A 15655-nucleotide genomic window follows, 5' to 3' on the forward strand; every position below is an offset into this window, starting at 1 on the left:
CAAACACTGGATTACATTGTGAACCTCTTGTCATATTAGTCCTGGTGCACAGGCTGGTCTGAAATTCTGCAACCTACTTTTTCTAATTACAGTAGAGTCTCACTTATCCAACATTCTGGCTTATCCAACGCATTTTTGTAGTCAATGTGTTCAAAACATCGTGATATTTTGGTGCTAAATTCGTAAATACAGTAATTACAACATAGCATTACTGCCTATTGAACTACTTTTTCTGTCAAATTCGTTGTATAACATGATGTTTTGGTGCTTAACTTGTAAAATCATAACCTAATTTGATGTTTAATAGGCTTCTTCTTAATCTCTCCTTTTTTATATAATACTTTTTATTAAGATTTCTTTTATGATACAATAATAATATATAGTAATAAAGAAGAAAAAGGAAACGAAAAAAGGAAAAAAGAAAAGAGAAAAAGAAGGGTTAATATATAGATATGAAAAAGGGACATAAATAGAACAGATTTAAGACTGCAAGTTAGAGTATCTATTTTACTATGTGTATTACCTACACTAAATTGTGTATATTCTGGAAAAAAATTAATTAAACTTAATCTCTCCTTATTATCCAACATATTCGCTTATCCAACGTTCTGCCAGCCCGTTTATGTTGGATAAATGAGACTCTACTGTATTGCTATCCAAAAACATAGATTTTGTTATTGCAGATTTGTTGGCCTCATTTGATAGTTGCCTGTTCAGCTTTGACATTTTAGGGATTGCTGAGGATTACATTGGAGAATTTACTTTCCAGTAGGAACCCTATAAAGCAACTGTGGAGGAATTATATGGGGGAGAAAGAAAAAAGAAGGCAGGGAGGGATTTGAGAATTAGTGCCAATCATGGAACATTTATGTGTGAGAAGTAGGCTTGCTCAAATAATTCGATTTCCCCATTACCCGTTATTAATTCGTTACTTTCGTTTGTTTTGAAGCAATATACGGCCTTGATTGTCCACACGTCTGGATATCGCGGTTTCGAATCGCGAGAGGCCGTTTTTTCTTATTTCGTCGTTTTTTTCGTTAGGAAAAAAAAGCTTTTGCAAATCACCCAAACTCCCACCATTCAGGCCCTTTCCTTTTGCCCCTCAGCAAAAGGGGCGTCACGGGCTCAGCCAATGGGAGGGGGCGAGGGGGAAGGAGGCCGAGGAGGAGGAGGAAGACAGAGGGGGGAAATGGCCGCCAGCCGCCGCCGCCGCCTCGCCTCAGCTCAGGCCTGGTGTCTCTCTGTGAGGCGAGAAGGCGGCGGATGGAGCCGGGAATGGAGAGACCGAGAGAGACAGAGAGGGGCCCGGCGGTGAGGAGGAAGAGGCCCGGGATGTGAGGGGGTGTGGGCCAGGCCCGTCCTCGGCTGCTCCCGGGGAGGGAGGGAGGGAGGGAGGACTACGACTCCCAGGGGCCCAGATTCGCACCCTCCCTCCCCCCAATACAGGTCTCCATACGACGCTACATGAACTTAAATGAATACTGTGGTTGTGTTGTCGAAAGCTTTCATGGCCGGGATCACACTGTTGTGGTATGTATTCCGGGCTCTATGGCCATGTGCCAGAAGCATTCTCTCCTGACGTTTCACCCACATCTGTGGCAGACATACTCAGAGGTTTTGACGTCTGTGCGAAGCTAGGCAAGTGGGGTTTATATATCTGTGAAAGGTCCAGGGTGGGAGAAAGAACTCTTGTCTGTGGGAGGCAAGTGTGAATGTTGCAATTGGTCACCTTGATTAGCATTGAATAGCCTTGCAGCTTCAAAACCTGGCTGCTTCCTACCTGGGGGAATCCTTTGTTGGGAGGTATTAGCTGGCCCTGATCGTTTCCTGTCTGGAATTCCCATTTTCTAGGTGTTGTTCTTTTACTGTCCTGATTTTAGCTTTTCTGTAGCTAAAAATGCATATAAAATTGATTCTATAGGGAGGATAAATGATTGGATTTCAACTCCTACAGCTTAGCTTTCTCTGCCAATAATGGTACCATACCAAACTAAACCTCCCAAGATTCTGTAGCAGTGAGCCATCTTGGATATTGTAAGGGATTTTTTATTATTATTATTGACACAACGACATTGTATGACACAGCAAACAAGATAGATATTGCTCCCAGGAAGGTGCCTTTGCTGTGGCTCCCAACTTATCTATCTACCTTTCCACATATTCTCCACATTGTGTGTATTATATATACATGAGCCCCGATGGCGAAGTGTGTTAAAGCACTGAGCTGCTGAACTTGCAGACCGAAAGGTCCCAGGTTCAAATCCCGGGAGCAGAGTGAGTGCCCGCTGTTAGCTCCAGCTTCTGCCAACCTAGCAGCTTGAAAACATGCCAATGTGAGTAGATCAATAGGTACCGCTCTGGCGGGAAGGTAATGGCACTCCATGTAGTCATGCCGGCCACATGACCTTGGAGGTGTCTATGGACAACACTGGCTCTTGGGCTTAGAAATGGAGATGAGCACCAACCCCCAGAGTCAGACATGACTGAACTTAACGTCAAGGGATACCTTTACCTTTACCTATATATATACACACACACACACACACACACACACACACACATATATGCAGGGACTATATATATATATATATATATATATATATATACAGTATATATCACACACACACCAATTTAACAAAGTTTCAGCCACAAAAACAAAGTTTCTGAAGTAGAACAATGACTTTCACAGTAAAGACAACCCAATTTAACAGGAAATAAGACTTTCAAACCAGGAACAGATTTCTGCAATTATTAAAAAATGGTTTATTATAAAAGCTATGAAAATTCGCCAAAAATCAGAGGATAAGGGAAACGTTCCAAATTTTGGTGAGCTATCAGTGTTAAATGTGTTCTACCACTGTACCAAGTTTGAAGAAGATCACTCAAAAAATGAGGGCGGGAGAGTCCTGTAAAATCTCCCCTCGTGCTGTTTTTTTTGCCACTGCGCATGCGCGTCCGCCATTAACGAATTAATTTCAAAAATAACGAATTTTCGTTAATTTCGAATTTTTTGGGGGGCAAAATTCAGAAATGACATCAGAAACGAAACGCTGGCGCCCCCAGCTTTTGTAACGAGTTTAGAATCAATTTTTTCATGGATCGCTCAAGCCTAGTGAGAAGTTACCGGAAATCAATAAAATATTTCTTCAGGTTTGTAGAAGAACAAAATTATTCTCTTAGAGTCTTTTGTTACTATTATACAAATGCTGTTATCCCTTAGTACAGTTGAAAGGAATGCTTTCCTTCAGGTCACTTTGTTGCTGTTGCTTTCAAGTCATTTCCAAATTATGTCAACTGTAAGGTGACCCTATCATAAGTGATGCGCAACCTGCATTTCCATATCATTTTTCTTTCTAAAAAGGTTTGTTGGGATGGTGTTGCTGTTGCCTTATTGTGATAGAATGTGACTTGCCTAAGGCCATGCAGTACAGATCCATAACAGACTGGAAATTCAAACCCTAGTCTCCAAAGTCATAGGACCTTATCACATTGATGAGGTCCCCCATGCCAATTTGCCAGCCTCCGTGGCAATCCTGGCATCCCATGCCCCTCTTGGCCAGCAGCAATGCTTTACCATCACATATGGAGAAGCATCACCATAGGCCTGTCCCTGCAGTAGCCCCATTGTTCCAAATGGTACACAGGAAGGCTCACGTATTGGTGGTGTAGTGTCCTAGGACTCTGCCATCCCAGTTGAGCAATGGAGCCCAGCTGGAAGCGAGGCTACATCAAGTGATGGGTGGCCTGGGGCTGCATTGCTCAACTGAGATGGCAGCATCCTCATGTGATGAGGTCCATAGTCCAACACCCCAAACTGTGCTTGTTCTCTGATGCATTTGATGTCTTTGTAGTGAAGATTGAGGACTTATAATCCTCAAAAGCTACGACAAAGACATGAGATGCAGGCCTGGTCCAGTAACTTGGATCAGTCTCACATGATGTCCACTTGGATTCCTTCAGTCACCTTGGAGGTGGGAGGGAGTCCCTACTATCCAGCCATGCTGAACATGGTTTGGCGCCACGGGGCAGCCACCCTATGGATCCCTGTTGCCACCTGTATCATGGCAGTCCCCAGCCATGACATGACACCTACCTACTTCTTGGCATTCTGGTTGATGTCAGTCAGAGTGCCAGCACACAGATGGAGAAAGAGGGAAAGAGTAGGAATTTCCCCTCTCCCAATCCTCCCTCTTGGGGGAGGACATAGGGGACTGCCATTTTGTATCCATGGCCTCCTGCATCCAGAAAACATGGGATGGCAGTCAAAACAGTTGTAGCTGGTTCTGGTTGGAAAAGTTCCAACTGTCTTGACAGCTCCTAAGTCCAGTTCCTGGGACAGGATTCAGCCTTTCCCCCAACTTAGGTTAGCCCAGGGCAAGGCTGTGTTAAGGTGGCTTTGCTACAGTTTAACCTGGATCCAAACCTACATAGACCTAAAATGAAACTGAACGAATGAAGAATTAATACCCTCTTAAATTTTTATCACAAAATGTATGGCAAATCTACAATGACCTAAATGGTCTGTGAAGATGTGCCTCATAGTATTTTCTGATGAAAGATTGAGACTGCACTACTTTTTTATGAGTTTATTTATTTGAATGAAAAATAAAATAGATTTCTTTAGGGATTTTATGGCTATCATCATCATTACTAACACCATTATTATTACAAAAATGCAGTAAGATAATACAATAATGCAATCCGAAATGCTACCAGTTGAATAAGGTTGATTTTGCAGCTATCACCTTATGTAAAATTATATTTGATCATACGTTGTCCCTTGCTGTTTACTTCTCTGGAACTTTCAGGGTAGGCATCCTGGTGACAACAGCAATAAAACTTGTTTACATGATATTTATTGTTGGATGAGAAGCCCTAGCCAAGAACCTCCAGAGTGTTTTACAGAGGGGAAAAATCAGAGGTTTTACAGAGGGGGGAAAAAGCAGCCCTTAAATCTTACATAGATAAGATCAGTGTCTCATTATTGGACGTAAATTTTTTAGACATGATTGTGGAACACTGGATTTAATACAAATTGAGTATTCCTCATTCAAAATGCCTGTTGGGACCAGATATATTTTGGATTTTGGTGGGGGGGGATTTTGTAATAACTGTATGTATGTGTATGTAAATTAAATATTTTGCAAATAACATCCAATTCTAAATGTGAAATTCATGCACATCACTTGATGGTAATTTTATACACAATATTTTATGAATGAAAGTTTGTATACATTGAAACATCAGAATGTAAAGGTGTTGCCACTAGTGTTGTGCATGGCATTTGTTTAATTTGTTTAATTTGTGTATTCATTTTGTACTGTCCATTCAGAAGGCACGAAACTAAAGACCCAATTTTTGGATGAAACAAAAGACGACATGAAAGAGAAAGCTGCATGGTCACTGTGGCTTTCTTTTGTTTTGGGCCTGGTGGCTTTCCAGGGAGTTCTTCCGCAATCATCAGTGGAGGAGGAGATGATTCTTGGCCAAACAGAGGCCAAAGAAACAGTAATGTGGCCACTGGCCACAGGATATTCAAGGGGGCAACCCCCCTAAAAGCGCCCATTGTGGGCATGTCTTTTTCTGGCTTCAGTGGCTTGTTTGCCTTTTGCCTTGCCTTGCCATCTTAGGGCCTTGCCTTGCTTTGCTGCTTCCTTCCTTGCCTTGCTAGTGGGGAAAGGTTTGTATTTTATTTTTTTCCTTGGCATATTTTTTTGTAAAGAAAATTATTTGAAGGGAAGGGGCTGGGATTTTTGAAGGGGTGTGGGGCTGGGTTTGGCTGGGGGCCGCATGTGGGGCTTTGGGGGCTTTGGGGGTGGGGGAAAGAAGTTGATTTCTCTCTTGTAGCTACTAGCTACCCTGTTTCCCTGAAAAGTAAGACCTAGTAGAAGTTTTGCTGAATTGCTAAATATAAGGCCTCCCCCGAAAGTAAGACCTAGCAAAGTTTTTGTTTGGAAGCATGCCCAGTGCCTGCCAAATAGAACACCCGAGCATGCAGGATTGGTAAATGTACATACCAGTTGTACATGGAAATAATGGTAGTAACAAGAAATTGATAGGATTCACAGTTTGTCTGGTTATGCTGGTTTGTGATGACAACTACTGTACAGTATATAATAAATGTTCATTTTTTGTTCAACAATAAATGTGAATTCTTCGTCATGGAAAAATAAGGCATCCCCTGAAAATAAGACCTAGCACATCTTTGGGAGCAAAAATTAATATAAGACACTGTCTTATTTTGGGGAAAACACGGTAGCTAGTAGCTGTACTTTAATATTTAAAATTCTTTAAATCTTTTCTTCTTAATTCTTTGCTTAACCCCCCCTTTTTTCCTCCCCCCATTGTGTTTTTTTAAAGAAATATTTTTCAAAGAAAAGAAATGGTTGAGCTTCCCTTTTAAGTTTAGAAATCAAACCTGTCTCTCTCTATAGCTGGTCCTTGGAAAATGTACTCTTTTATTTCTCCCTATCTCTCTGTATTGCCTCTGGCTTGGGTCCTCCCTCTTCTTTGAGCTGTTACAGAGAACAAATAGAATGGAATAAATATTATTTGATACAATATACTTTTGAAAGCAAATACATTTTTGGGCTCTTGTTGTATAATACCTTATTTAAAAAACAGTCTCTCTAATCAAACCTTCAGTCTTTCTCTATAACTGGCCCTTGGAAAAAATACATTTTTTTATCCCTCTAGTACCTTTGCATTTCCTATTGAATCCTTTGAAAGGGATTTTGTTTATGAAAAGGAAAATTCCCTAAAAATCGGGGGAAGACCCAAACGTTTTAAAAGTTGGTGGGCTAAAAGGGGTCAATATGCCCTCCATGTGTGGTGATTTTCATCCCTCTAGTCCTAAATATGAGGGGAGGGAGAGCCTAGAAAGCCCTCCCATTGCTGCCAATGGTCCGAAGATTTTCATATTTTTGGACGTGAGACAAAAATCCCATTTGGATATGGCCCTGTTTTCGGAAGTGGCAAACAAAACAAAAATGGTCTGAAATGAATGAAACAAAACAGGAAGCAATTCCATACAAATGCCCATCACTAGTTGCCACCCATGTAAGCAGTTTCAGATATTGAAGCATTTTTGATTTCAGAATTCCAGACAAGGAATGCTCAAACCGTATTTGCATATCATTTTCTTTCTTAAAAAGCAGTTATAGGGACCCAAAATTGTCATGAAAAAGGAGTGGCTCTTTATTTTTCACTTAATTATCCCTGGTTGAGGTTTTTAAGTCTAACTTCCTCTTCCTGCAGAAGTATTATATTTGTGATTGCAACCTCTAATAGGTAGTAACTGTGTTTTCCCTCCTCCCAGAGTCATACAAGTGCATTTGCAAATGGCAGGTCTGCACTTCCCACCTGCCCCAATGTTTCCTGTCCCTGCAGATGTGCCCAGCAAGAGGGTGTAACAGCCATCTTTAAATACCTGTAGAGATATCACGTAGAAAATGGCACAAGCTTGTTTTCTACTGATCCAAATACTAGGGGCTGAAAACATTAATTTAAATTAGAAAAGATACTACCTAAATATTATAAAGAACCTCTTAATGATAAGTTCTGTTTCACAGTAAAATGGGCTGCCTTGGAGAGCAGTAGACGGGCTTTTTCAATAGAAGTTGGATGGCAATTCTTAGGAACTATTTAGCTGTGTTATTGCATGGCGGGGAAAATATCACCCTTGAAAGCTTTTCCAACACTTCAACTCAGTGATTCCATGGTGTGGTTTCCACGTCATGTACCAGAACTCTTGAAAAAGCTGTACTGACTTCTATTTAGTTTCTGAGTCTTGTTCAAGATAATGGTTCACACCTATAAAACTCTCAAACTGAGGCAAGGGTGAGACAAAAAGCCTTTCCATATTTGCACCCGCCTGAAGCTTGAGTTTCATTTGAACTTTTGTTAATATCTTGCATGTAAAAGAACTCCTGGTATTATTCCTTGAGTGGGTAGCTGAGGTAATATGTTTTGCTACAGGGAAATTACATTACAGGCTGTCCCTGAGATACAAACATCCGACTTACAAACAACACATAGTTAACAATGGGGGTAACAAAACAGGAAATGAGAGAAAACTACCTCAGGAAGTGAAATTCATTCCTGAAAGGGTTATCCTGGGGAAAAGGTGTCTCAACTGAAGCTTTAGCACCCATCCTTGTTTCCACAACAAGCCAATGTTTGTTTGTTTTTCAAAATCCAGTTATAACAGGGATAGAAAGTGAGGTGAACGGGGCACAGACATCAAAACACACGTATAATAGAATATTGAGGCGGGGGGGAATCTTTTATAATATCCCACCACTGCCACCAATATAAAGGAAATGAGCGAGCGGGGAGAGGCTAATTATAACAGATTTTCTTTTAAAATGGTAGCTGCCACCAACCTAAAATGTCTTTAGGATTTTTGTTGTTAAATGTGTCTGAGGCAAACTTCTCCCATTCCCTGCCCACACTGTTTCTACCCCTGGCTCCCAAACTGATGTTCACTATGAGGCTTTTCTGTGGTATTTTATTGTTGTATTGCTGGAACTTTTATTAAGTCTTCTCGATGGAAAATATACACTGGAGGCTCTTGAAAGTTGAAAATAGAATAACAATTTATTTTCTTAAAAACAGGTAAATGATTACTTCAGAGAGGTTCATAAATGTAATCGGTTACAGACATTCTTCAGCTTAACTTAGTTGTATGTTTCAGATTTACTTCACTTAGTTTCAAACAGTTCCAACCAACCAATCTATCTATTGGTCACAAAAACCCTCGCTCTATTTGCTGAGAATAGTCACGAGTTCCCCTGGGTTGTTAATTAACTCTAACCTAGAGTCCTTCTATTAACCAACCCAGTAGTGATAGACAATCCCTTGAGCTATCTTCCCCCCCCCCCCAGACATCCAAACTGCCTGACTTAGCCTGTCAGTTTCCACAGCTTTCAGTTCTGTCACACACACACACTCTCCCAACTCCAAAACCAAACTGCTCTCTTCAAACCCTCAAACAGAATTCCCTGGAGCTCTTTTTCCCCCTGCACTCTAAGACTTGGCTCCTCCCATCTGCTCTGGTCGGCCAATCCTAAGAATCTTTCTCTAAGCTCCTCCCCCTTTCTAACCACACTCAAGACGGCTGCCTGGCATTCCTCAACAAAATGGAGGCTGCTTCACTCACTGTTACCAAGGCTTCATTCTCGGCCTAATAGGTAAGGCTCACTACAACACGCCACAGGGGTGTTAACCCTTCGCTATGCAATCCATAACTAATATATGTTTATTTATTTGACTGGATTTACAATTTAAAAATGTACCTGTTCTGACTTACATACAAATATAGCTTAAGAACAATCCTACATAGCCTATCTTGTTCATAACTTGGGGATTGCCTGTAATAGTATTTCTACTATTCTTTGGATAGCTGGTGAAGACAACATTGATGTAATGGGTATTAATTGGTTGATACCATTCCTAATTTTATTTGTTTGTTTTGGTCAAGTTCTTTCTTATTCTTTTTTGTAGATGGATGCATTTTATTTGAGTGCACATGTGATCTTACATACATATTGAGAAAAGCAAAGAATTCAATTCAAAACAACAGTATCAGACAAGGCTGTCTATACATTTAACCCTGACAGAATATGTAGTTCTGTTGCATTTATGATGTGGCTCTAAATATGAAGATAGGAATGATTCTGCATAATACACTACATATTTATATATGTGGTATTCTCTTTTTGATAGCATGTTATTTATGCAATTATAGTGCATTTTACAAAGTTTAGTTGATAGTGCTAATTGTGGGACTAGTCTAAAACGGTTCAGAATTTGTTCCAAGCACAATTTGTTACTGTTTTGGAATGGCTTGAATGTCTTAGGGTCAGCTACCCAAAGACACCCCCCACCCCCAGTGTAGTAATCTGTTGAATAATTTCCATCTGTTTCTTTCTCCACATTACCCCCTGTATTGGTTAAAGTAATTTGAATAGAGCCTGGCAGGAAGAACAGCTATTCTGGTGTGATCCTGAGTTATCTGATTGCTCTTTCTAGGAATCCCAGAATCTTTTTAATTCCAGGTGAAGACCTTTTGCACATGTGAAGGATATTTATTAATGGTCACTTTAAAAAATCTGTGTGTCCTAGAATTTCATTTCGAAACGCAACTACTGGTATTGCTTTTTAAGATTTATACCTGATGTTGTTTATGTGTTTAAGCTACATTGATAGTTTTATGACTGTAGAGTGGGATAAGAAAAATTTGTAAGTAAGAAATTGATTAATAGGCACATGGTTGCTGCTAAATAAGTAGAAGTGATCGTGCATATCAAAACTTTCAGCAACAGACAACCCCATTGTTCATTTTCACATTTTTAAACAAATAGAAAAGGATTTGAAGAAATGGGCTGTATCAAGACTTTACTATCAGCTGCATTTCTGATTACCATAAGAAAAGAGCTAGGGGTCAAATTCATTATCTTTTTATTTTACACTAAGATCTTTTTTTCTCTTGTGTTTTGGAAATTCTAGTATTTACTTTTGTCCAGGTGTGCAGGGAGGTATATAAATTCTGAGACATGCAAAGATATTTATTATTTATTATTTAGGTCTTGTGCTTTTCCCCTCAGCATTTGTCAGTAACTGCTATTTTTTGTAACCTGCTGGAAGATGGAAAGGAAACAGATTTGCAAAAGCACTACAGGGAGCACATATTGTGACTGCTTCTTTCATAGTTAATGTGAACGGATAAATACAGAACATCATATTCCACTTTCAGTGTTCGTTTTGGTGCCATGAATCCTACTTCCCTTTTTCTTTTCCTTGCTCAGTGCTCCTGAAGAGTGAAGAGGGAAGTTGTAACATGACACTCCCAGTGTTCTGTGCAAGATATATTATTGCCTCCCTTGGTGTTTGTCTGATGAATCTATTTTTAGTCAGAGCCCGAAGCAGTAAAACTTGGATGGGAGAGTGTGAAATAGCATTGATCAGGATGACTTCTGAAGTGGCATGAAAGACAAAAAAATCAATTAAACCTGTGACAGAGTTATTCTGGCTTATTTTGTGCTCTGCAGTACAGTAGACACACAGCTGTTCCAGCCTTGAATTTAAACCCAAGAGTATTCTGGAAAGATTAAGTGTTGAACACACTGGATGACCAAATGCCCTTCCTAGTATCACTTGGAAAAAGCTAGCTAGAAACCCGCCATGACCCTTGCAATTTTGCACTTGTTTTTTTCTCTCCAGGTGTGCCAGGACTACATAACATGTTACCACCAAGACATTGCAGTCTTCTAGCCATATATGACATGTCATCAGGACTTGATAAACTTGTTGTTTTGCTATTTTCTTGGAGCTTTGTAATTTGAGATTTAAAAAGCACACAGCTAGCCACTTTGGTTATGTGTCTGTTCTGCTTCTTGGGTCACAAGTTCCCTAGGCCTAGTGTAATTTTATTATATTGCATCTTTTGATACAGATTAGATACATTCTATTATTTATCTGTATATTTCCTCCATCTTTTCTGGGCTTTGTTTCCTCATTTACTCCTTGCTCAACTTCAACTTTTTGTGCTTCACCTACACTCTTATTATGTGCCTAGTAATGTTTGTCCTCATCTACGGTCCTTCTTTTCTCCTCTTTCCCAACACCTCATCTTCCTTTATTCTTACTCATTTCCACCCTCCTTTCTTCATGCCTCATTAGACCTATTTCATTCCCCTTTTCCCATTCCATCTGCTCCATTTCTTATTCCTCTATTAACTAGAGCTATCAACCGACTAAAGACATTTTAGTTGATTAATCATCTGGCATTCAATCAGTTAATCAGATATATGCATTTTAACTAAATATCAAGATAGTTGTATTTTTCCAGTTATTGGAAGGTTATACTTCCTGCTTATTAAGAAAAAGCGATTTTATAAAGTAAAGATAATAACTGTTGCATAGAAATGACATCTTATTTTTTCCTTTATTAATTTGTGCATTTGGAATGCAGAATAATTACTATTACATGAAATGAAAAATAGCATTAAAAATAACAGCTATGGATACTATGGGTGATCCATATTTATTGCTGAGATAGACATGTGAAGGTCAGAGGGGTCATGGGAGAGAATGCCCCCTGCATTTGACTGTCAGTCTGTGTTTGGGGAGTTACCCATTTTTCAGGCTTTATGGTGGCTTCACAGTCTTAGCCAAGAGTAAAGAATAGAAAAAATATGTGGAAAATATGTAGGATGCAATATGTATTTTACCATCAATGCCCAGTAGTTGAGACTAGTCCAGAGCTATGTCTTAGAATCAGAAGACATATGACTTCATATTATTTATTACCTGTAAGGTGGTTATTTTTTGTTGTTGCTTTTTTCTAGATATAATTTTCAGAGGTTTGTTATTTAGTATAGGAAATGTAGAAATGTGTTCTTTGTCATTGGAGTGCCAGCATCCAGTAAGTATGGCAAATCTGTTACGTGAGAACTAGTTCATCATGTAAAAGCTATGTCTGATCATTTGTTTTTATGATCAAGATCTTGGCAGATTTGTCCCTCATGGCAGGATTTATAGTAAGAATTTTGTCATCAGTGAATCATCTATACATATATATGCACACACGCACACATACACACATACAAACATATATCTCCACACTCACCCCAAAGAGCCTTTTGAAAATACTGAAAAGAAATGAAACTGATCAGCTTACTGGGGAAAAGGGGAGGGTGAGGGTCTTATTGTACTTGAATTTTACAACCTTTCTTTCCCATCTGTATACACAAAGGGAAAAGCCTGATCACACTTTTTTATGAAAGAAGAACTCTTGTAGATTAATGTGAATAATAGAATCAAGTTATTATTGCAGAGTAGTGCAGCAGTTCTTTTTTCATATTTGCCCTGTGGCATATGCAATTTTGAATTCTTATTCTACATTCTTTTGCTTCAGTAACAAAATTCATTTGTCCCAACACAAATATCCTTGTCTCCTTAAGGGAAGACTGGACCTTATCTTTTTCACGTCAATGACATAATATGTCTGTGTTCTACTAGAATTGCAAAAAGAGTTTACTGAAGATGCCACTAGAGCTTTAAACTGGTTGTTTTAGCAGCTAAATATCATAGAACAGGAATAAAACAGCAAGGTATTTGTGTATGGATGTATCGAGATATGTCAAAAGATCTGAACTTTTAATTAGCATAGCATCATATTGCAAATTGAACACTGTTCAGAAGTAAAAGATTTCTTGGTGTGGTGATTTTAGCTAGGACCGCATTAAGGAGGTTCACATTTGGTGAGCATCTGTGAGGACAGAGAACAAGCTCTTTGGGTTGAGGACAAAGCCACGGATGTTTACTATGATTCATCCAAAAGGATGCAAACATAAGCATTATGCTTCAAAAAGTACAAGCAGAAATTCACAGAAAAATACATGACATCCTATACAGCAGTGGTTCTCAACCTGTGGGTCCCCAAATGTTTTGGCTTTCAACTCTCAGAAATCCTAACAGCTGGTAAACCGGCTGGAATTTCTGGGAGTTGTAGGCCAAAACACCTGGGGATCCACAGGTTGAGAACCACTGACCTAGGACTTTTTGCAACTCCAAAGCCACAGAAAAGGTTTTAATAATAAAGGAAAAATCATATATTTTGTGTGGAGTCTCTCTTGATGTTCTACTAATCTTGGTTTGACACATTAGTATATCCTATACAGGCATGATTTGTTTATGTCAATTTACATTAAGTTTGAGAAAAAGCACCAGTGTGAAGACCATTTCTCAATGCCTGTTCCCCCACACTGGGCCACACTGTGCAACTGGAAGTGCTATGATGCCACTTCAGGTCAAATTGGTGGCTGTCTTCTATCAATTTTTGGTGTTGAGTGGATCAAGGAGAATGGGGGGAGTGAAACTACATTTTGTGATGGTGTGGCCTTTTCCTGCATTTTGGGGCCAGAAAATAGCGCATACAAGTTTAAACTGGGGGCGAGTAGCTCATGGGGGTGTCACTAGTGCACCAAAGGTTGCCATTAAAGTTTTCTGGGCTAATTCATCCTGAAATCCATTCTTTCCTTTTGCCAGGATTACATAGTGTGATCCTCACACCTATGTTTTTTAGGGAGGAGTCATATGTTTAAATCTGTAACACATAAATAAGAGGTATTTCAGAATGATGGGTCCAATTTCAAAGCTGTGCTCTTTCCTTTACATAAACAGCCTATTTCTTCAAATTGTTGGTAGCTATGTTGAATGCTCTTTGGTATTGGCAGATCAATGCCAAAACACAGATGAAAAGCATGCTGCACCATATTTGTGGATTCAGTCTTTCTGAATGGCAAAACGCAAAATGCCTTATGTTGTGAATGACTGAGACTGTTTGTGTGCAGGGCTGCTGTGCAGGGAGAAGCATCTAATGCCAATCCTTTGAAATTATATGTTCCAGCCTTTCAAGTGGCAAGAGTTTTGTTCATTGTTGATTCTTGTTTGCAGAGATATAGCAATTTCAAATTGGGTCCATCTTTTTGAAACTCTTTGTATATTTCCAAAGGGAGAATTTGGAAATTAATTGTCTTTACCTGTAACATGGTAAGCTTTTCATTTAAGAAGGAGCAACGGTTTCTTTATGCTGTCTATCATACCAAACCTGGCCATTTTGAATTGGTATTACCCCGTGGAGGAAAAAAAGAACATTCATCTTTATTGATGGCTGTGTTTGCATATCATAGCAACTGTTGACCCTGCTTAATGTGTGCAATCATAATGCAGACAAGCAACAGGGGTGCTGCGTGAAGCCAAAAGCTTCTTCCTTTTGTACAGAGTATAAACGGGGGGGGGGGGGGGGGGGTCACAACGACACACAAAGTACTTTTGCACATATCTTTTGCACCAGAAATGAATTTATAGTGACACCAGTGAATAGTGTTCTAGAGCCACTCCACCATAATTAGGCAGCAGGAAAAAGAGAAAAAACTATATTTTTTACATTTTCCCCTCCCTTGTTTAGTGGTAAGTAATCTTACTCCTAGGGTCAAACAGGCATAACTTTGGGTTCTTGGTTGTTCACTGGTTCCATAAAGGGAGGTGAAAGGAGTGAACTGATAATATACATCAGCATGCTGCCTGTGAATATTGAAGGTTTGTCACGACATGAACATTTCAGCTATCTGTTTGCAGATTTCCCCCCTCAATATAATTCAGAAAGAACAGTCAATAGGGATTTCAAAGAGACTTCTCAAAGGGAAATTCCTGGCTTTATCCTTTTCTTGGCTATGACTGATATTTATTTATGAATTGTATTGACAACAGAGAGGCATTGGGGAATAAATATTTTTAAAAAGAAATGTTTTTACCAAAATATTTCTTGAAATTGACAGTAAAAATCTTTGGGGAGATGGCATTATTGTTGTGAGATATTTAAATTTGAAATGGTATCAATTGTTATAGTACTGCTTTGACTTTGTTGTTATTAATGGAAATCCAGTGCTTTGAAATGCATCCTTTATGTATTGTAGGTTGTTGGATTTTCTTTTGGTCTTTCTACATTCAATGGGAATGAGGCAACAAATCTTCTTTCAGACTTCTTTACATGACGTTCAGTTGCACTGAAAAAAATTGAAGATATACAATAATGAAAAAAGAATTGATGTAGAATATTACTAAGTCCACTTATCATCCCTGATCTTCA

The 15655-nt window shown here is 39.2% G+C and overlaps 1 protein-coding gene across 4 annotated transcripts in view; it reads left to right on the forward strand.

Moving 5' to 3' along the window:
* pdzrn4 (PDZ domain containing ring finger 4) overlaps window positions 1–15655 on the forward strand; it is a 286890-nt gene that overhangs the window by 117834 nt on the left and 153401 nt on the right. The gene's annotated exons all lie outside the window — the stretch shown is intronic.

Source organism: Anolis carolinensis, chromosome 5, assembly GCF_035594765.1.
Source record: "Anolis carolinensis isolate JA03-04 chromosome 5, rAnoCar3.1.pri, whole genome shotgun sequence".
NCBI classification, from domain to species: domain Eukaryota; kingdom Metazoa; phylum Chordata; class Lepidosauria; order Squamata; family Dactyloidae; genus Anolis; species Anolis carolinensis.